Genomic DNA, 22,068 nt, shown 5'->3' with positions numbered 1-22,068 from the left:
TAACTCTAAAGCTCTGTGGTCAGTATAGTCTTTACATTGATTCAAAAGATTTTGAATATGCCTAAAAATAAAGCTTCTTAATGGATTGGGATGTGTGACAATTTCCAATAATTCAGATTTGATTCACAGTGCTATGTCATTAGAATTCATCCTTTTTTTTTAAAGATGGTAGCAGTAAGACACTGCATAATTGATTTGCACTTTCAACTCTAGGAATGCTAGGCATTTTTCCATGCAGTTAATAATGGCGTTTATTTATACACGCATTGCACTTTAAAAGGTTGCTGATAAAAAATATTAGAGGATTGTCATCTGTTGATTCTCTGAGGAAGCCATCCATCCTCACCAGGCAGATTAAAGGCAGTTTTCAAGTTCATCTGAAAATTAAGAGCAAAGGAGCATTTCAGCAATTCTTGTCATTTTAGTAATTCATTATTCTACCAACAGGACAAATTCTTTAATTTTTTAAATGGACTGCAATGTCCAGGCTAATAATGAAGGGTAGTTACACCTCTCTCATAGCTTTTCCATCCCCTTCCACCTCAGCAGTATAATTGGATTGATGCTGTGGGGATTTCTGCAGGCAGTAGCTTTCCTAAAACCTTTAAAATATGTGGTTCTTTGCTGGGTCTTGGAAAAAATGCTACAAAATAATCTCCTTTTGTCAGCTTTTTCTTTCCCTTGAATTTACCTGTGTTCTTCCTTTCCCCAAGGAAGTATTAGCTAAGGAGACCCATTCCACATACCCTGAAGAAATCTTCAGGTGGTCCAAGCTGGAGGTCCTTACACTGCCATGATGTAGATTCATCATTTATTTGGCATAAATTACACTTGAATATGGGTGTTATTGCCAAGATTCTCATAAATTCTCTGGGTACTGAAGAGATGTATAAAATGCTTTTGCTGTTTTTCTCTTCTTAAAAAGTAATCTTCACTACACAAGCAATGAAATTCAGGGAAAAAAGGGAAAGGGCCTCATATATGTGGTCCTTGCTTTCTTGGCTGCCCCTAGCTAGAGATAAGTGCTTTCATGTTAGCAGTTGAAAAATAATTAAAATCAATAATTTTCTTGAGAAGTAGATTGGAAGTATTATCAAGCCTGAGACCTTATTTCCCATCTGCATTGAAAAGTACCTCATTGCATTCTGCCTGTGAAGTGTAGGCAAACTGTTACTGAGGTAATTTGCTGAACAGTCTTAAGCAAACTGGCAGTTTTCAGAGAACATCTGATGCAATCACATTTTCTATCAGAAGCATGGGGAAAATGCATCCCATATGCAAATGTGCATGTTTGTATCTTTGCCCTCTCTTCTGCACCTAGCCAAAGCAGCCCGTTTTCACCAAAAATGCTGATAGTTACATCCATTCACTGTTTGCTTAGTAGGATGGAAGAAGTCGTGTAATGGTGTCCTCCAATTTACTTGGGCCTTTACTTCTCAAAGGGAATTTTTCAAAAAGGGCAAAATTTCACTGCTGATCTAATACAACTCTGGTGAATACTTTAGCTTTTCCAGACAAGAGGCTTCTCTTAGCTTTTCATATCTCTAGATTGTTTTCTCTTCAAAATGCAGAGCTGGTGTGTTTAATTGTTTGATGAACCCCAGTAGGTCCAGTCATTTTTGTGAGATAACTTCCTTTTAACTCCACTGTTCAGAAGCTATCATTGTGGGCGGTACTTTTTGTCCTGAATCTCTGTGCTTGAGATAGCATAGGGAACAGGAGACTGTCTAGTGTGATAGGTACCCAGCAAAAAATCTTTTCACCCCTTGAACAGAGATTTTACCTCTTCAGTGAAACTTAGAAGACTTTTCAGTGAACCTACAGAAGACTTGAACACTATGCGAACCTGTGGCCATGCAGAAAATAGCCCTGGTTCAGATCCTTACTGTTGCTTACGATATGTGTATATTCTAATTCACTCATCATGGAGAGGGTCTATCTCCCCTGCTTTCAGCCTCAAAGTAGATTCTAGCAAAGAAATTATTTTCCAGGCTTACTTACTGTTTGGCACAGCACAGCAATCTCAGTAATCTCGAGATGAAAACAGAAGTGGTTTATGAATTTTGAGCCATTCAGTCAAGCTACCCACAGCAATAAATCTGACATTCTCAGCTCAATATGAATTAACTTGCCAAAGAGGTTTTTGGCCATTTGCCATTTATAATTCTTCTATTTTTGTTTGAAGATGTCTTAATTTTTGTCTTAAAGTGCTTATTTTCCTTGTAAACATTCTCTATTATAATAGAGTAGTTTTGTGTAATTACTTAATTATAAATAGTGCTTTAGAAAATCATTGGCGCCTTAGCTTTGTGGAGAGCTGTACTTAAACAAGAACAGAACTTTGAATGATACCTATGCAAGAGGATGGGCTGTATCATCATGGGCTAAACCCATGAGTCAGTTTGTACCTTCAGTTCCACTATATTCTTTGTCGTGTCGAAGTCTGGGAAGTATCAGTTGCTTGAAGGTCCTGTCGTTGTGCTGTCTGTACTGACTTTTCCTTCCAGGACATTAACAGTATACCAGGGCATTAAACCCTCAGCTCTCTTCCAGCTCCCAGGTTTGCATGCAAGTAAATCAGATGAAAATTATGTGATAGGAAAACTGATTTATGTATTCCAACACTGAAGCACATCTGTGACTCCCATTTATATGCTTCAACTAAAGGCCACTGAAATCTCCTTTTGATTTCAGTGGTATCTGGATCAAGCCCTTGGTCTTGACCATCTGTGGGGCAGGTCCTGATACAGTATGTTCTTAAGGATATGCTTAATTTCATCCCCATTTAATAAAGCAATTAAGTGCGTGATTAATGAGTAAGAGGTGAAGCCCGTTCTGAAAATCAAGTGTGAACTTTGCTGAATTGGGACATTAGTACTAATTTACTTAAGAGGCCATGCTCACTCAGCATCTGGAAAATAAGTCTTCTGCAGACATACAGCCCTGGTAGATATCACTGATATTTACAGATCTTTTCAGACCAGAGCTATCTAAAATCCAACCATTTTGAAGAAAAACACTCTGGCTTGTTTGCGCCCTGTTACATACATGGGTCCTTCATTTTACAGTAAATCTGGCTACACTGCCCAAGTGTACTCATAATGATAGCCAGTTATTTTGAAGTAAAAACTGGTAGAAATTATTGATAGAAACTGTGTCAACAGTGCCTTAACTCACCATTGCTTCTTTTTCAGTCCAGGTGGTTTGTTTTGTTCTGCAGTCCTGAGGAAAATTTACTTCAAGTGAGTACTATGCAAATGAATATTTCCACTAACAAAATATGCATGGACAACTGAAATACAAAACATGTACATAAATTGCTGTGTGTTTGCTGAGGCATAGGAGTTCTATGTGTGACCTGAGCACATGAGAAATAATTCAAATCAGCTTAGCACTAGCTGAGCTGATGATCTGGAGAGTTATGAGGTGCTGCCTTATTTAAATGAATTTGCCAGAGACTAGAGGCACTGCTAAATGAGATCCAGTGAATGTCTCTGTGGTGGCCTATGAAGTTACCTGCCCCAGTTGCCATCTTGGAAGTTGCCCCTTTCCACAGCAAAACAAGCAGAACAGAAGGTGTGCCCCACCCCAGCTGCTTTATTGCAGGTGAAGTGAAATTTTACCTAAACCAACAGACTTCACACTGAAGCAGTTGAGGCACTGAGTACATTCTCTTGATTTCACTGTGAGTATGGCAGCCACAAATAAGGTGTTAGTAACTCCTTAAATTGTTGCAAAAAAGTGTGATAAGATCATCTATTAATACCCTGAATGAACAGCAACTTCATCTCAGCTGATGTGGGAGGTCCTGTTACCCCCCATGGCTTAGACCTGTGGCTTTTGTGCTTTGTGGCACACCAATGTATTGGTTTTAAACACAGCTTGCAAAGAACTGAAAGAACTGTATTGCAGGAATTGTCTTTTTAATTGCAATGAGATGGCTGCCAAAAAAAAGGCAACTCATTAGCTCATGTTTATAGGATTTACAGCCAAAATAGCTTCAGGTGGCTACTAAAACACAATTGCTTTCTTTTTGTGGCTATTCAATCTTGAAGGTCCTTTCTGGTGTGCACAGTGAAAAGCAATATATGTTAACTATCCTCTAAAAACAGACAAGATAAACATTCTTCCCTTTATTTCTTCCCTTCTAAGGATTTAAAAGAATTATGAGTATCTGCCAGATTTACAAGGAGGTGTGTTTTGGTGGTGTGGTTAAGAGGAATTCAGATTGTAGATGAGCCAAAGGATGTATATTTCTGCTGCTGAAAACAGGAATGAGTGCTTTGGATGTATATCATGTCCATGTAGCAGAAAAAAGAAAAATCTGTAAAGTTTTCTTCTTGCTTAAATGACAAATCCATAAACTTTAAAATGCCTTCAGCCTTTTCAGTATTGAGGCCAGCTCTGATAGCTTCAGTAGCAGTATGACTTCTCTGGCCTCTGATTTACAGTTCTTGATTTACTGCAAGAGATCAAGCTGAAGGCCACTGCACCTCCAATTTACTACTTCATTCAGTATTTTGGGTATGTTGTTTATTAAATTGTCAGCTATCACTGCACAGGCAATACCAACTGGTATAACTATACTTCCCATCTGTGGGTTTGGCACCCCACTGAATAGCTCTCTAGTCACACTCTTCCGAGTAAAGAAAGAAAAGCAAAAAAAAAGACCTCCAAACCTGCAGCTTGATGTATTCTCACTGAAGAATGCTCAAGTTACCACTGGAGTATTACAGAAGGGGCAATCGCTTCAGACAGAGAGACTGGGATTTAAAAACTGGTGCCCACAGTTTACCTGACTGAATTTACTAAATTGAAAATGCCAAGTGTGACTGCAGTCCCTTCTGCCAGGAGAATTAGATGATGGGCCATGCTGAACAGCTGGAAAATGGCAAAGTCTCCTGTCATTACTGCACTTCACAAAATGGACATCTGTTGCAGGCTGAGATAGGCTCCTAAGGGAATCCCTACATGATCTTCTGCAGGAAGGCTTAAACTTTCTCTACCCACATCCCAACTAGGTGCATGCTCCAGACTGAAGGGCAGCCATGTTAGGCACAGGTAGGACTGATGGAAGAGATTAACAAAGTGCCTGAACAAAGCAGCTTACCTCCCACATCCCAGAACTCTGTAGACTGTACATCCAATTTCCAGGTGCTTTTTTGTTCCCTTCATTCCTTTCATAGGGAAGATAGGCACCTAGCTCAGTATTGCAAACAGCAGCATTTTATTTTGCTTTTAGGTATGGCATTATCAGTATTACAACATCCAAAATGGCACAAAATATCAATGTGTTATTTTGGATCTTCCCCAAGGACCAGAATTTGGCTTTTAAAAAAATCATATTTTTTAGGAAGCATGTGTTAGGGGTCTATTAACCTCTCTACAGCTGACACTCACTCAAGGCCATGTGTGCAGCAATTTGTTACAATGCCGCCAAACCTGGCAATTATGGGATGCCAGTTCTTTCTTCTCTGTTGTGAAGTGAACACAGTCATCATTTGTTTCTATTTTTGCATGAAAATGAATCACAGTGTAGAATGTACTGTACTACAAAAGGGGTGGAAGAAAATAGTTCTATGATACATGTTGGGAGACAGAAGCAATGGCTTCCTGCTATGATTCACGCCTGTACTACCCAGGCATTCCAAAAATGGTTTTCTTCACAATTAGCTGCAAAATCTGTAAACCATAAAAGGGAAACCATCAGTTTAACAGCAAGTGATTCAAGCTGGCTGCTTGAAATAAAAGAAGGTGGCAATTCATGGAACAAGTGAAATGTCAAAACTTACTGGACAGTTTCTCCTAATTAAATTTCTAATTAGGCAGCCCACAGTGGCAGTCTTTGCTCTGGAATGACTTACTATGCTTCAGAAATTGATACGGTTTGATGAGAACCAACCCCTAATACTTACTATGGTGTGTCTGTGGCATAGTGCCACCTCTGTGCAGCCGCTTGTTGTGGACAGGTGTCTGTACAGGATTGGCTGGATTGCAGCCCTGCTCCCCTGGACAGCTGAGAGGCTGCTGCCCATATATTCTCTGTGGAACAGACTTGGCAGAGAGAAGGCAGTGTGTAGGCTGAGGCCTGGCAGATTGCACTTCCCTCAGCACAACAAAAAAGTGAAAACAACACTGTTGAGAGCACTCAGCTGGATGTCAGCTGAAATATGAAGATGTGGGTGTTTTGCATTTTTGGGACCTCCTCAAGCTTGGCATAACTAGGTATGTCTCAAGGACAATGTACTCCTTCCAAGGGTTTCTATGAGGTCTGAGGATCTGTCATCTTTGACTAGGAGAAGTTTACAGTTACAAGACAGGGTGAACTGGAGCTATAGCTAATGATGCACCTCTTACAATTTAGCAGCAGAATATTTATTAACACATGCATCCTGAGAGGTTCCATGTACTTGGGAATGACTCTGGGAAAACATATATACACAATTATTACTACAGAAGCATGCACAATTTATTACAGTTTATTACAATTTATTACTGCTAATTTATTTTTTTAAACTGGAATCAGCAATGGTAATGCTTGTGTATGTTCTGCCTTGTTTCTGCCATACCTAACTCAGCCACTGTCTTGGCTGTATTTCTTACAGTAGACAAAGAGCCCTTTCACCTTTTTTGGCTTAATCTATTTGCTGATCAACAATCTTAAGGTGCCACTAATTTCTCGATATCTGATAAAAATGAGAAAAGGGTTGGTTTTTTTATCCTGAGTTATCTGTGCATTACCATATTTAGAATTCTAGATCAAATAGTATTTTTAAGAAATAAAATAAACATCACTACAGTTCCTCACTGTTTGTATGAAAGTATAGCAAAGGATTGTATTAATACAAATTATCATGGGACAGATGCTGTCATTTAAGTAAAAACTCACCATTTATTTGAAAATCCTTTAGAATCTCATTAACTGCTCTATGCCAGGTAACTTATTTTGGTAGGAGAGCCATTCTGAGTAAACGGCAACTTCCTAAATGAGTTACAGATACTGCTATTATACAATGATTTGCAGCAAACTATCTCTAACAGTTCTAATGTACTTGCAGCCTTGGAATTTCAGCCAGAATCTGGAATGCTTTATGGACAAACTAGAGCTGCTTGGCTGCTGATTTGAAGAACACATTTATACTTCGTGTTTATTTTGCTGTGTAGCTGTTTTGTGCCAGAAATGTTCTCATCCAACCTTAAGCTAACAACTATTTATAAATGGCATCTCTGCTAAGATTTTTGATCGTATGCCCTAAGCAATCTCATACGTAACTTCTCCCTTTCTAAATTTAATCATTATCATAATAGTGATACAAACTGATGCACCAGTGCAGTGCCACTGTGTGTGGGGCTAGATTTTCAATTTTACAAATGCATACCAACATCCTGGGAATGGATTAAAATACAGTTATGGTCAGTAAAAGGATTTTGTAAAAGCAATGACTCTATGTTCTATATTAATTCTGAATTACAAACATAGCAGAATATACACAAGTCCAACTTTCTAGATATTCTCTTTATCCTGGTACTAACTGTAAGGAGAAAGCTCTGTGCTATTAGCAATCTCAGGTCTATTGCTAGATATCAGCTGCTCCACATGTAAGATTTTTTCTTTGTCACTTAAACATTTCCAATATTCCTTTAATTTACACCCTGTCCAAAACAGTCTTTTAACACTCATGCTCCCAAGGGTCTGTGACTCTCAGGATTAAGGGCTCCTGGGATTTTTTTCTGGGGTCCTGTGTCAGGAAGGGCCTTTCCCACTAATCATCAATCACCTTTACTTAATCATCCCCAAGTCATATTTGCTAGACTTACAAATTAAGGGACCATTTTTATTGACTATTACTCAAGAAAGTCTCAGCACTGTTTGATTTAGCTCAGTGAGAAGGACTGTGGGCCTCCAAAGACCAGTCTGATTATGCTTTTCCCCTTCCCTCCTGCTCATCACTGAAAGCTTAACCAGGTCTCTGAAGCTGACATGTAGTCTCAGGCCGGCCCTGCAGCTGCCACTGAGGGTCAGATCAGCACTGCCCCAGCAGCTCAGGCTGCCACCATCCAGCGGGGATAGCCTGGAGCTCAGCCATTCAGCTACAACTGTCATGCTTGTAAACCTTCTGCCTCGTGCACTCCAGTTCCTTTTTGCAAGCCTCTGAAGCTTGTTTTTGTAGTGCTTGGTCACTAGTGTTTGTTTCACCACTTGTGTGGCATTGTGGCCTGTGGATTATGTCCATGGCTGCCTTCCCTTACTCTTCCTTGTTCCAAAAGCAGAAAGTAATCTCCCCTTTGACCTTGTCTGACCATTTGGCCTTTTCTTTGATGAAGGAGAAAGCATATAATTTACAAACCATTCCCACATGGCATAAAAACATCCTGCTGAAAGGATTTGTTCCCATCTCCATCAGAGGACCAGTATATTTGAATATGCCAAATGTATATAAAAATGTCTCTGCAAATATAAGAGAACCACAGCAAGCCTTTCCACTTTTCTGGGAGGCTGCTGCAAGCCTGTTTCAATTGGTGGCTATTGGGTGTGGTATTAAGGTGCTTTTACCTTCTTTCTTACTTCTCTCTTGAAGCACATGTAATAGCTATTACTAACCATCAGCAATCAAACCCTTGTCCTAGAATCCCATCAATGAAGCAGCTGTAGAGTGAGAACAGCAGTATTTGTAATGGTAGGGTGCAGCAGATGCTCGCTAGATTGTAGGTTGGCACATACTCTACCCACTTCCAAAATGCTTCAAGAGCCAAGAGAAATCTATTAATATCATTCTAAGTGTCGTGGCTAAGGTCCAGGTAATGAGAGCCTCAAGAAGGTATCTTTAGAGAAGCAAAAGTCTCTATTTCCATCTATAGTATGAAAACTAATAATATGCTTTTATGGATAGTCATTAAATGGTTACTGAATCAGTATCAGTGTCTTTTATCTGCCATGCAAGTAACAGTAATGGTGGATGTGAGATCTGCCAAAACTGTGGTCTGTTTTGGACAGCTGAATTTTCTTTTAATTCATAAACCTGTTTTCTTTAGTCATCTGCAACCTCTGTCATGCTTTTCCTTTGTTGCTCATTCTTTTTTCCTCTTCTCTGTCTTGTCCATAGGATTATTCTTAGCATCCTACCCACTTTTATTCAAACATACCAACTTTGATTGATCTGATCTTTTATTCTAGCTGACCAACACGAGAAAAATTATGACACAAAACCTAGGGAAACTGCTGCTGAAGTTTAAGAAAGAAATTCAGTAAACTTTTCCTTCTTTTATAATTACTTACTGTATTTTGTGTTTACTATTTGTCATAAGGTTGATCTTTTGGATACAGGATTCTAAACTTACCATCCTAGATGACAGGAGTATTTGATGGCACATTCATTTATTCAGGATGATGAAGACTAATTCTTTGTTAGACTGCAAAGGAAAGACATTGTGATTGATTGACATTTAAGAAACAAAGGGAAACAACTAAGTTAAAGATTCTGGAGGCTGATGGGAGTTTTTCTCCTGGCCAATAACTGGCCATTTCTGAGAATTGACAGTAGTTTTAACCATTGAAAAGTAAGATCAACCTGTGAACACCTACCTTAAGACCTAAGCCCGGAAATTTCTGCTCTCTTTAGTTTCCGGCTTTGAAGAGGTAACAGAGCTCCAGTTCAGCCTCCTTCCCCACCAGGCCGGACGAGGCTGTGGGGGAGCGGGGGTGGCCGGAGCTCTCCGGTTCTCGGGGGAGGGATGGAGACTGTGAAGTGTCAGGAGCCCCTTCCCGGAGCTGAACCCCTTGGAGGGCTCGCTGAGCCTTGCACAGTGGGGCTGCTGGGCCAGGCCGGTCCCTGGCTCAGCTGCAGTTTCTGCTGCTGCTGAATTTCACCAGACACTGCTGAGTAAAGGGAGGGAAAGCTATTGGCCTGAGGCGTGCTGAAATAGTAGCCACACTCCCCCAGAGCAGCCATGGAAAAAAAAATCTTACATCGCAAACAGCTCCAGCCGCTGCTCCGGCAGAGATCACAGGACCATCCACAAGGCCTGGGCAAGATTTTAACCCTTTCACTGCCCAGATGAGACTTGCAGATCAGTCCTTTTTTCCAGAGAGAGAGGGAAAGAAAGAGAGAAATCAGCATGTAAAGAGATAACATAAACTATGAAAGACAGTAAAGAAAGGAATTAAGCTTCAGATAGGGAAGAGAAATAAAGAGATGCTTTAATGAAATACTCTTTTGCTAAAACTATGGAGATAGACAATAGTGTTGTGAAAAAAACTCCTTCATGACAGAGTATTTTGGGGGGAATAAGAGTATTTCAAAATGTGTATCTAAGCAAATAGTGAAGTAGTTGTGATCCTATGAAATGCTAGAACAGAAAAAGAAAAGTGATAGTTGTTGAAAATGTGTCTCATAAGGGACAAAGAGAAAACTTCTGTTTCCAGAAATGATCACAGAGACAAATGAAAATAACTTTTTGCCTTTGAATAACTCATCCTTAAAATGACACCCCTTGACCCTATGGCCCATGAGTACACCTCAGAGTGGTGTGAAATGGGAAGAAAGAACTGATGGCAGTTTTCCGGGCAGCTGATAACAGAAAAATAGAAAGCCATGAGAAAATGGTTTTCTTGTAAAAAACTCCATGAATTAACAAAAGAGAACTTCTTTTAATCTACAAAGACTGATAAAGACTATAGCAAATTGAGATTCTTTTAACCACCAAGGTTTTTTTGTTTGTCTCTATGTTGTCATGGGAACAAGAGAATGGTTGAGTAGTAAAGAAAAAGGGTTTCTAGAAGTTTTATTCTGGTTTCTTGTTCTTGTAGTTTTGTTAATAAACTTTATTCCTTTTAAGTTTTAAGCCTGTTTTGCCCTTCTTCTAATCCATATCTTACAGCAAGAAATGAGTAAGTTTTCTAGTGATTTTTTAGCTAATGCTTTAAAACCACAACAGACATCATGCAGTTTTAATGTCCATCTCAAGACATTTTATATTTAAATTGAACTTACACAGTTCATGAATTAGCCTTAAATCATCTACATGCTGTCACTAAGCATTTTCTTAACAGCTGTTCTTTCTTTTAGTTAATTACTTATCAAATGTCAAAATGTGATGGCTAAGTGAAATGTCCTGTAATCTGGACAAACCCTAACTTCACAATCATTTTCTGTAGACAAATAAAATTAGGTGCTACATGGAAAATCATGAGACATTGTGACTGCACAAAAGCTTCATTTTTATGCCTGACTAAACCTGACAATCAAAAAATAAGGGAGGGGAGCAGGGAGAATAAGCATACATTGCCCTACCTAATAGTTATGAACAGGCTCAGGAGGATCACAGCTTTTAAAGACCAAGTTGTGGGGTTTTTTTTCTGGAGACTAATATAAAATCTTTTTATAGAAGTTTAAAGTTCAGAATTAGTTGGTGGAGGTTATTGGGGATTTTTCAGATGAGTATTCAAAAATCTGCTCATATTCAACAAAATCTATGTTTTCATTCAATATGGGACTAATAATCTGAAACTTCTGGAAAAACAGACATGACTGTAATAACTGACCTATAGCATTACCTATATCTTCTGTGTCTATAAATTTATTATTTGGGTTTGGTTTGGAATTGGGTTCAGGATTGAATTATCTGTCCAAAAATGTAAGCTTCAGTTTATTTCCCAGTAAGAAAATAGCATAACCATTAGAAAGAAACATATAAATACAAAGAAAATTTATTGCATAATACGTTAAGGCTATTTTAGTGTGCTTTTCCTCTTCACAGAGTTGCTATGTATTTTCTTAATGGTAGAGATCAACTTCCAAATATAACTGGGAATGCCTTTTCTGGATTGCTTTTGATTGCTTCATTACAGCAATTTCAAGTTTGGGCCTAAAATGAGATAAGAATATGTTGAGGAAAGCTTGAGTTATGGCATAGTTTGCTGTCAATGTCTACAAATAAGTGATATGGATAGGACTTCAGTTTCATATTAAGACAAACTTCCCTAAATAATATTCTTTGTTAGTTCTCCTCTAACCCTGAAATGACAGGAGATGCTAAAATAACACAGAAGTTTTATACCAGTCTATCAAGTCTAATCTAATCAGAAATAAGCCTTTAATGTATCACTGGCAAAAAAAAGAAAAAAATGAGGCCAGAATCTTGTTATATATATGAAAGGACTTTAGCTTAATAGGATGAGTCTACATTTATTTTAAACCTTGTAGTTACTTCTGTGAATGAAGAGCAGGGGATCAGAGTATCTCAGGAATGAAATATCTGTTTGTAATTCGGCTCTGGAAAGAGGAGCTCTCATTTGCATATCCAAAGCCTACCGGTAAAAAGGCTCTAGTGAAAGGAGCAGAAAACCCTGGCTGAGCCAGGCAGCAGCTTGAGCTATCCAGTGAACAAAAGCAGGAGGACTACAGTCGAAAAGGACAACAGGCAGTGTTTTGCTCTGAGGACTGGAAAATAATGTACCAGGATATGCTGCCTTAGTTTGGAACTGTGTTAACTCACAAACTGAGTATGACTCCCTGGAGAGGGAAAAGCAAAAAAGTAATATAAAAAGGGGTTATATCCCTACCAGGCATCCACAACACCAAACAGGGGAAACTGAGGCAAAGGGTTGTTTCCCACGGTGCTGTCAGCACCCATGCATGTCAGCAGCCATGTTTTCCTTTCATTCTATATAAAAACAAGAGCTTATTTAGCACTCTTCTGTTAGTCCTTTTCCCTCCCTTGTTTGTCTGTTAGGAGGGAAGTATGGCCTATCACAACAATTCAGGGAAGATATTTTCTTTTCCAATTCTCTGAGCAAAAGGAAATCTTCCTCCTTTTTTTTGCTAGTTATACCTAAGAAAAGAGTTGCATGTACTGTTTATAAGTAACAAATTATTCTGTGTGATCTGACTGCAGTCTAAACAATGATGAAAAATTTAGGAATTAGTTGGTAGTGATGCACTGGAAGATAATTAAGTTCTCAACTTCTTGTTTATATTACAGCATCCATATGTAATGTTTGATAATGTATTTGTTGTGACATTTACATGATTATCTGCATCAGTTAAAATGAATGTTAATTTATAATCAACTGTGACTCGAATGCTGTCCCATGACATTGAGTTATCCACAACAAGAAATGTTCCATTAATCATTCCAAGAGACTAAAGGGTATGGGTTTTAACAAAAAAATAGCTGCCTAGAAGTACTAATGATGTTCTTAGGCTTTTTTTTTTTTTTTTAAATTCTGGTGTTTATTCAAAATATCCACTTACTTTGAAACCTGTACTCATAAGAAGTTTCTTTCTTGTACATTGCTTTCCTTAAAAGTGTTTGTATCAATGAAAATATAAATATGTTTAAAAATACATAAATAGTATGGAGGGATCAGAAATTAAGACAGTTTTTAAGGAGCGGTTTTGAAACAGGAAAGACCCCTGAACTGAGAAATAACTGAGAAATAATCTCCTTTTATTCTAGAAATTCATAATTTGGCATATGCACTTCAGGATGTTTTTCCTCAGTTACGTGCTCATTGTCTGAGCTGCACCAACGACTTGAAGAATGTGCAGCACACTGTAAAGTCAGGCTGCTAGAAACCACTGTGTGAAGTGAAAGTTCCTCATAAGCATCCGTGCTCCTTCTTCATTGATTGGGGTGATCTTGTGCTTTCCAAGTGCTATTATGCATGCTGTTTGTTTAAAAAATCAAAGCAGCAACAAACTTTGAGTGCATTGAGATGATTCACATCACAGCTACTGGTGCTCAAAATACTGTGAGCTACATATGGTAAAGAATACACTTGAAAAGCATTTATCTAGCCACAAAAGTCTTTTGTTGTTGATGGGCAATGTAAGGTCTGTGAGTCACCCACCACACTTAATCAACATGTCTAATAATTGGAGAAAAGGAACTCCCCATGGAAGTTGTTGTGTAATGTTCATTTTAATAGGTTCTTGCTCCTGCCTATCCTTTTGCATAATGTGAGGACACCTAGTATCTCTGCCACATAAATAACCCCAGTGACTTCATTGCGAGTAAAGTATGGAGTACTTGTGAAAGCCAGTGGTAAAACCTGCACTGTGTGTGGTGAGGACAAGATCTGCAAGGTCTTTCTCTGCTCAGCTCTGCCAAGTGCGAGATGAGAATCATGGGTCCAGTGTCTTCTTGTGTCTCCACTATGTGAATAGTGTAAAATGCTTGCCAGCCATGCTGCTACCAGTCTTGAACTCAGAGGTACTCCATTATCTCTTTGAGTCTCAGGTGCTTTGTATTCACTTTTATGCAATCTGTCATTTTTGTGTCTCAGGCTGAATCCTACTTTCAACCAAGTATTTTCACAAAGTGAGTGTGAGTTCCAATTTTTGCTTCAAATCTGTCCATGCAGGAAGCAATTCTTGCAGTCACTTCACTAATGTGCAGAGGTGCCAAGTTTTGCCTAGCTGACTATCCCCTGGACAATGAGGGGGACTGTGTGTGCCTCCTGGGAGGGCTGGCATTGATGGGGTAGAGCAACATGTGGGGCAGGATCCCTGCTGCAGCTCACTTGTAAAATAGGCCTCACAGTGTTGTGACCCAGATGGTTTTATTTGTGCCAGAAATGTAAATGTCTGGGCTATGAGGCAGGAGCTACACAAAAAAAAAAATTCAGCAAGCTTTGGAACACAAAGCTGCCATGCTGTTCAGATGCATAAGTTTAATTGAGTTTAATTCAGATTTTAGTCCTAACTGGGGTTGTTCAACCCCTCTGTAAGTTAAGACATTTTATTTGGGTAGTCAACATGGTTTTTAGAACAGATCCTCAGGTTAGAAAACTTTGACCTCAAGTTTTATTTACAGTGTAGGACTTTCACGCAAATTGCAACACAGAGCAGGGGCGTGGGGGAAATACAACATCTGGTCAGGTTTTATAGCCTCTACTCTAATGCATCATGGCAAATCCATTTAAGCAAACTACAAAAACATCATCACTTCTGCTTAATTATAAATCTGTTGCATATCATTTTGGGTTTTGAAAATGAATATTAATAAAGAGACTTACCTCTAATCTATAGTGATCTCTATCAAGAGATGAACAGATGATGAACTTAAACCATCCAGTTCTATTCCAGTGCATTTCCCATCTGTACAGAAATGGAAAAATGTTTACTGTAATTAAGACCTAACACTTCAATTAAACAATAATGGTAGTGAGAAATAAAAAAAACCAAACCAGTAAAAAGCAAAATCACACGTGAGAAAATGTCACTACATATTGCAAAGGTCAGTTAACAACAGAATACAGAAGGCATGACATTTGCTCATCAGTTTGAGTAATGGGTGTGTTCTTCCTCTTGGCAAAACACATTAAGGTGAGTATATTGCTTAACAGCTGCATTCAGCTTTGTCTCCTCCAAAGCGGGGATAATAGCTTTCTAAAATGTATCTGAGAATACTGGTTTGGTTTTTATGCTGATACTGTATTAGTCAGAAGGAACAATCACTCATCTTCCAGGTCTATCAATACTTTGGTAAAGACAACTAGAGTGCTGGGGAAGTGATAAAATTCAAACATATGAGAGACAAAAAGGCAAATGACACTCATCATAAACTGCCAGGGCCAAGAGGGCATTAACCTCTGTTCCTTGTTTGAAGATCCTTGCTGACTTAGGTTTATAGATATCACAACATCTTGAAGCAACACCTTGAAATTTCTGTCTTCCAGGGAAGTATTTACTGCTTTTAGTGGATGAAGAATCCCTCAGTAGAATGGTAGAATAGTAGGTGACCTGGTTTGCACTTGTGAGTCCTGTAATCTGTCACTCTTGTCTGCCTGGATTTGGAGAAAAAGTTCTCTGTTTTCTCTACTTTCAACTCCTCATCACATGTCTGATGTAACTTCTTTGTGAAGTATCTGAACAAACAACTTGATTAACATGATGACCATAGGAATATGCATCTAGAGATGGCAAATCTCCTTGGCTATGGGTTTAGTCTACTTAGCCAGCTATGAGAAGGAAACACAAACAAGGATGAGACCATTTTCAGCTTTGCCAAGGATAAGCACAACCAAAACTTCCTTTTCAGCTGTGACTTGAATTATCACCAGTGTCTGCATACTCAAGGTAGCCCTGGGACCAATTAGCATGTGCTGTACTCCGCCCACATGTCTGAATAGCCCTTCCTTTGAGGAATGCATTTAGAAAATAGCAAATCACAATCTAATGATTCTTTCTCCAGAAGCAAGAATCACCACAACACATTTATTTCTTCCTTGGAGCAGGAAATATATACAGAGCTCTTTTTTATTCCTTATTTTTGAAGCAGCAGGAGATAGTTATCTTATTTCAATGTCCTATTCCAATTACATTCTGTTTTACGATCCTATAAAATTCAAAATAACATGAAAAATCCTTATATGCCTATATTGTTATAGAAGTGTTATATGTAAAACTTGGTGTGTTTAGAGCCAAAAAGTTTAAAAAGAAATCCAGTGTAATTTGTTTGTGCTTGCTTACTTGCATTACTTTTCAGCTTGAATAATACCAATTAGATGGTTTATAATTATTTCACATTGAATTTCACTGCAGGCTCACTCTGCACCAGCACAGCTCTTCAGTGGTTCACTGGTTGCAGATCCTGTGAGGACAAAAATGATTTCTTTGTTGGAAGATAAAATTTAGTCTGGAATTTGTTTAAATTGCTGCTGCCTGCAGATCAATCCTGGACTTTACCACAGACTCATTAACATGTCAGTCCTGATACTTTACCACAGACTCATTAACACATCAGTCCTGATACTTTGGATGCTTTGACAAACCTCAGATCTGGCTTGGAAATCCCTGTAATGCCAAATAATTAAATCCACGACCCACTGAGTGCCAAGAGTGAGGAATAAGTAAAATAAAGTAAGGTTAAAAATATACATAACTGAAGTAAGAGTTTGGGTGCGCTGAATTAGCCAAGAGCCTGGGAATCCCACACTGGCTCATGTTCAGGGAGTGACTTGAGTCCTATCAGCACACAGTATGCCATGTTTACTAGTTCCACTGAAGAGGTAACAAAGGAGTGCTTGCTTTTTAAAAGAAGTTCACTCTCAGCCTGTGTCTCATACTGAGCCTTTTTCAGAGGTTGGTGCCGACGTGTCTTGTCGCCCTGAAAATTTAACCTTCTGATAATATTTTCATAGTTTTAGTTACTTTGCCGTGAAAGTCCTATAAACATAAGTTGTTCATCACATTCCTTCTAAGAAACGTCTTTTGATGGATGTTTCCCATGACCAGTGTGCTTGGGAAGGTGGTAAATTAATTATCCAATCCCTGGTCATCGTCGAGAATCTATAAATACTGGAATCAGAGAATAAAGTCACTGGTTTTTGTTTTAACATTGAGAGTGTTCATGTGAATCATTTAGTGTCCTTTAGTGACAGTGTCCCTCTAAGAACGCGAGTTAGTGAATTGAAAACAGGATTGTGTGTGCTTGTCAATGAGTAAAATCCAGAGATCTTCCTGGACATGTTTTACTGGACTTTCTGTTTGTTGGAAGCAGCATGGCTCAGCAGTGCACTCAGTGGGGACTAAAAGAGCTGTGGAGACCATGGGCAAGTAATTTCATCTTTTTGTTATTTTGACTTCCCTACATATCAGTAGAGATAATGACCTCTCACCTCTGATGGCTGCTTTTGGATGTCGCAATGACAATGGCTACTCAAGTCATTAGTCATGGATCTAGACATGGCACAAGAGAGGCTGGGCTCTTATTTTGATCTTTCAGACCCTTTTGCAACACAGTATTCTTAAAGGAAGTCCTTTTCTAATAGCTCTGGAAGTTTACCACTCATTATTCCCTCCTTTATCTGGTATTTCTTGGTTTTGATTTGTGTGAGCAACAATAGGGCCTGGAAGCCATGCACCCACAAGGTGATTTCCCAGGCAGCCATGAACTATTGCAGGCTGAGCTGGGAGCATGTCATCTTCATCAACTTGCAAAACAGCATCAGGAATCAAGGAGGAGGGCAATGCCGCCTCTCTACAGAGATGATTTCTCACCTGGGGGAACCTCGGAGGGGGCTCAGAGGAACTGCAAATGAAGAGGGAGTTGTATGCCATGCAACTCAGAGGAAGAAAATTCAGGGATGTGGGAGGAAAGGCAAACAACTAATTTTCCTAAAAACCTGAACAGCCCTCTGGCAGAACAAGTAGAAATTAACCTGAAAAGAAATTGCAAGAAACTACAATTAGCTAAATGTTAATCAGAAAATAAGGCTCTAAACTTAAGGTAATGTACTTACTGATGGCAATAGAAGAAGGCGAAAAATCTGCTCATTTTATTTTCTTGACTGATTTTAGGATTGTGCTCCAGTCAATGTATAATTTAAAGTATTGACTTCAGTGGAAATACTTGTGTTCTGAGAGCCCTGCATGTTTGTTATGTGTCTGTTGGAGCCAAGGACTCTGGTGGGAGCAGTGCTTTCTGTGCTGGTTAAGGTTGCTAAAGTGGTTTTAATTCTATTTTTGCTCTTTTTCTGGCACTTACAATTGCTTACAGCTTTCTGAATCTTTATATACTGAGCTGAACTCTTACAGATGGTTTCCTTTTAAAACTGGTTTCATGCATGTGGGCAAGAGAAAAACCAGTTCATCCGTTTTAAATCAGGAATGGCCTTTATTTCTGTGCACTGGTTTTAAATATTTCAGAAATGTCTTCTAACCCATACAGTTGTTTCCAATTAGAGGTCAGACTTGCAAGGTGTAAGAACCCTCTCTCCTAAGACCTGAAAAACTGAGCACTTCGCAGATATAAAGTTTACCTTTATTTGATTTGCTTTTGTTTGTTTGTTTTTAATAATTTTTTGAAGTAGTCCTAAAAATGCAGAATGCAGTGTGCCATGTTCCTAGCATAGGTGCAGCTTTACATTTCTGCTTAGGTGAGTGAAATAAATAACTGGGTCTTGATACTGCATGTGAAGTTGGACATGGCCAAGGGAAATTGTAAAATAAGCTTTTGTAATTAAAAAATGTTACATCAATGTACTTCTCCTCTATGGGAAGCTGAGCAAAGTCTTGGAAAACTTTGCAGATCAGGATTGGTGAGACAGAGTATGTCTTTGCCAATGACAAGCAAAAGCAAGCAAGAACCCTCCTGAAGGTGTTTTATTTATGTGGTTCCTGGTGATCCTCAGGCAGGAAAAGCTTTCTACACAGTGCTGTGGCTCAGACTCACTCAGGAAACACAGAACTGCTTTTACAAGACAGTCACATATTCTGCTCTTAATTTGGCTGTGGAATCTGCAAGGTGGCTTTGGTGCCCCATGTGTGCCCTTCCTTATCTGATGACTGGTGTTAGCAGCACCTGTGCTGTACTGATGTATTGTGACAGGAAGGTGTCCAGCTGCTCAGAGAGGAAAAATCCCTTCTTGTTTCAGCTGATGCTTCACATCCTTCTCTGGTGCCACAGTTTCCTTAGCAGCAATGAAAAGGGTCACCCTGGTACTCTGGGTGAAAGGGAAAAAAAAGAAGATTGGATGCTGAGGTGTGCTGTGTGCCATGTTCTCAGGCCACCATCTGGAGGATGATGCTTCCCTAGGAGCAGAAAGGTGAGCATGGCCAGGAGTTGTCACCCTGCAAAGGGAACCCCCGTAAACAAGTTACAGCAACACAAAAACACTGTTTCATTTGTCTCTCACAGCTTTCCTAAATCTTCCCCCCATGAAGTTTCTGTTGGCTGGTGTGATGCTTTCCACCTAGCCAGGAGAGGAGGTGGTTCCCCTAATACACCCAAAGGAAAAGAGATACTGTTGTGTGTAATTTCTTTTCCATATGGAAGGACAAAGGAGAATGAAGGTGGGGCAGATGGGTGTGATCTGCCTCGAAAGAGAGCAAGGCTAAATGAAGAAATATGGGGGTGGGAGAGCCACCCTTATCATAAATCACTTTCATTGTGACATGTCAAAGCAGAAAGCTTTAATATCTTCCCATATTTCTTGCTACAGGAAGGCTTTAGAAGAGTTGGGGCAATCCTGAGCAGACTTAGCCCCCAGAATGAGGTGGGACTGGTATATGTTCTTGTTCCTGGGATGAAGAATGCCTTTTCATCCTGTGAAGTATTTGTAGTGATGCAATTGGCTCTGGTAATGAGTAACTAGCTAAGGCTGTGAGATAAAATAGCATGGCTTACTGCATTTAACTTGTGGGAGCCATTTTAGATACTGGCAGTAGTGTGGTTGAAAGCTTATCAACCAGTTCTGCCTGAGTCCTGCTTCCCATTTCTGCAGTGTGATGTTCCTAAAGGGGCTAGGGAAGGGACTTGCTGCTGGGGTCTTTGTGCTGCCCAGCTTGCATCCAGTTCTGTTTGGTATTAAGGAAATGTAATTTGTATTTCAGCCCCTTGTGCCCTGGTGCTGATCTATGGAGAAATTACATTCGCTTTCTGTTAGCAAGCTAAGGCATTATCTGCTTAGGCTGTAAACACTGTGAGAAAGGTCCTTGTGGCTTAACAGCATCTAGTTCAGGGTGAATCCAATCCTGAATCAGACTTCAGACTGTCTTGAAATTTGAATAATGCTAAAGATAATTTCTCTTGTGGAGGCTGGGAGAAACTTGCTCCCAGAAGAAGACAGCTTAGGCAGCCATCTCCTGTGTTGTGAGCACTTGTAGTAGGGAGACAACCTGACACTTTATTTTTCATCAGTCCCTGGAAGTAATAGATTCCTTTGTGCTCCATGTAAATGACTGGGACAAAGTGTATGCAGAAGAGTGTGATTATGCCTACAAACTGTATGCTACTCCTTAGTGTCAGGAAGCGCAAAGGTTTCTTGACTTGCTTTACTGCCAGACCTGCCAACCTGGCTGCTGTTAGGACACATCTACCTGGGAGACCTTTTGCTCTTCTAGTACATGAAGAACTGGGAGATCTTTCAAGAGGCATTCAGAAATGCTAGTCCAGAAAAAGAAATTGAGAATGCTGTAGACAGCCTGATCCTTTACCTGTTTGCAGCACTGTTGATTAGGTGTGTCTTCCCCTTGGTCAGCAGGGTATTAGCACTACAGAGTCAGCAAGTGCCCTGCTGCTGCTTGGTGGAATATTTGATGGCCCTGGGAGCTGTTGCCGTTCCTAATAAGTCTCATTGGCCTTGACTTTGTTTTCTAGGCAAGATCCTAAGATCCCAGTTCTGAAGCCCTCTCACCAACCTGCTTGCCCCAAGGTGAAGAAGTCAATGTATATGTGCTTGTGCATTGCCACCAACACTTCAGCTATTGTCAGCTGAAGACAGCTCTTGAGTTGTGCCAGGTTAACGGCTGGCCTTTTCTCTCAGGTTACCTTCATGTGAAAGGATCTGCTGTGCCTGATTTAATGAGTGTCTGTGAGAAGCAGTTACACTGTCCTCTCCTTCCTCGAATGGAAGGAAAAGACTGGTGAATAACTCAAACCTGCAACCTGATCTACAGGCTTCTTGCCACCAATTATGTTTTCTGCTACTGCAACTCTGGGGTTCCCCTTCAAGTGGGTGAGGTGGTTCTGCTGTTCCCTCATCTCCCCTCTGCAAGCAACCCTCATGGTCTGTGATACTGGTATTCCCACTGTGTAGTGAAAAGACATCCTCTGATGGGTTTAAAATAAACAGATACCTCTCTAAAATGGTGTTGAGTAGAAAGTAATAGAGATGGATGTCTGTGAACTTAGTACAATAAACCTCCTTGTGATGCTGTTTGTCTGAACATGGCTCCCATTGTACTGACATAGCTGTCGGGTAGGTAGCAGAGGATGCATGGCTGAGTTTTCTTTATAGTCACTTCCAAATATTTATCTGCAGGAGGATAATGGCAGAGCTGTGTTTCCTCTTGTCATCAGAATTTCAGAAAGGATTTTAATCCCCTGTGCTCCTGCTGTTTGTGGAGCCCTCACAATAGTGGCTTGATGCTGCTGGTAAAGGACTATCTCTCCTACTTGATAGCCCCCAGCAGGAATGTACTCAGAGTTGGCAATTGAGCAGCATGGAGGGAAAGTTTTGGGAACTTGACCTCATCTGCTTTTCTGAGCTATAGGGTACAATGAGTGAGAGCTAACAGAGGCTCCTGCTATTTGTCCTCTTTTTTCCCCTGTGCTCCTCCA

The 22,068-nt window shown here is 39.8% G+C and overlaps 2 long non-coding RNA genes across 2 annotated transcripts; one reads left to right on the top strand and one right to left on the bottom strand.

Annotated features, from left to right (window-relative positions):
• Positions 1 to 216: 216 nt before the first annotated feature.
• Positions 217 to 10,018, bottom strand: LOC111927638 (uncharacterized). Its single transcript, XR_015281176.1, has 5 exons — positions 9,584 to 10,018; positions 9,340 to 9,411; positions 3,178 to 3,222; positions 2,409 to 2,553; positions 217 to 377 (listed from the first exon to the last, which is right to left on the bottom strand). It is a non-coding gene; the product is annotated as an uncharacterized LOC111927638 (long non-coding RNA).
• A 10,127-nt stretch (positions 10,019 to 20,145) lies between these two features.
• LOC147654985 (uncharacterized) lies at positions 20,146 to 21,722 on the top strand. The gene is made up of 3 exons (XR_015281188.1): positions 20,146 to 20,965; positions 21,106 to 21,160; positions 21,272 to 21,722. It is a non-coding gene; the product is annotated as an uncharacterized LOC147654985 (long non-coding RNA).
• Positions 21,723 to 22,068: the final 346 nt, after the last annotated feature.

The sequence above is a fragment of the Cyanistes caeruleus genome, chromosome 2 (genome assembly GCF_971803275.1).
Source record: "Cyanistes caeruleus chromosome 2, bCyaCae1.hap1.1, whole genome shotgun sequence".
NCBI classification, from domain to species: domain Eukaryota; kingdom Metazoa; phylum Chordata; class Aves; order Passeriformes; family Paridae; genus Cyanistes; species Cyanistes caeruleus.
Note: the sequence above shows the minus strand (reverse complement) of the source record. Positions and strands in the feature narration are given on the sequence as shown.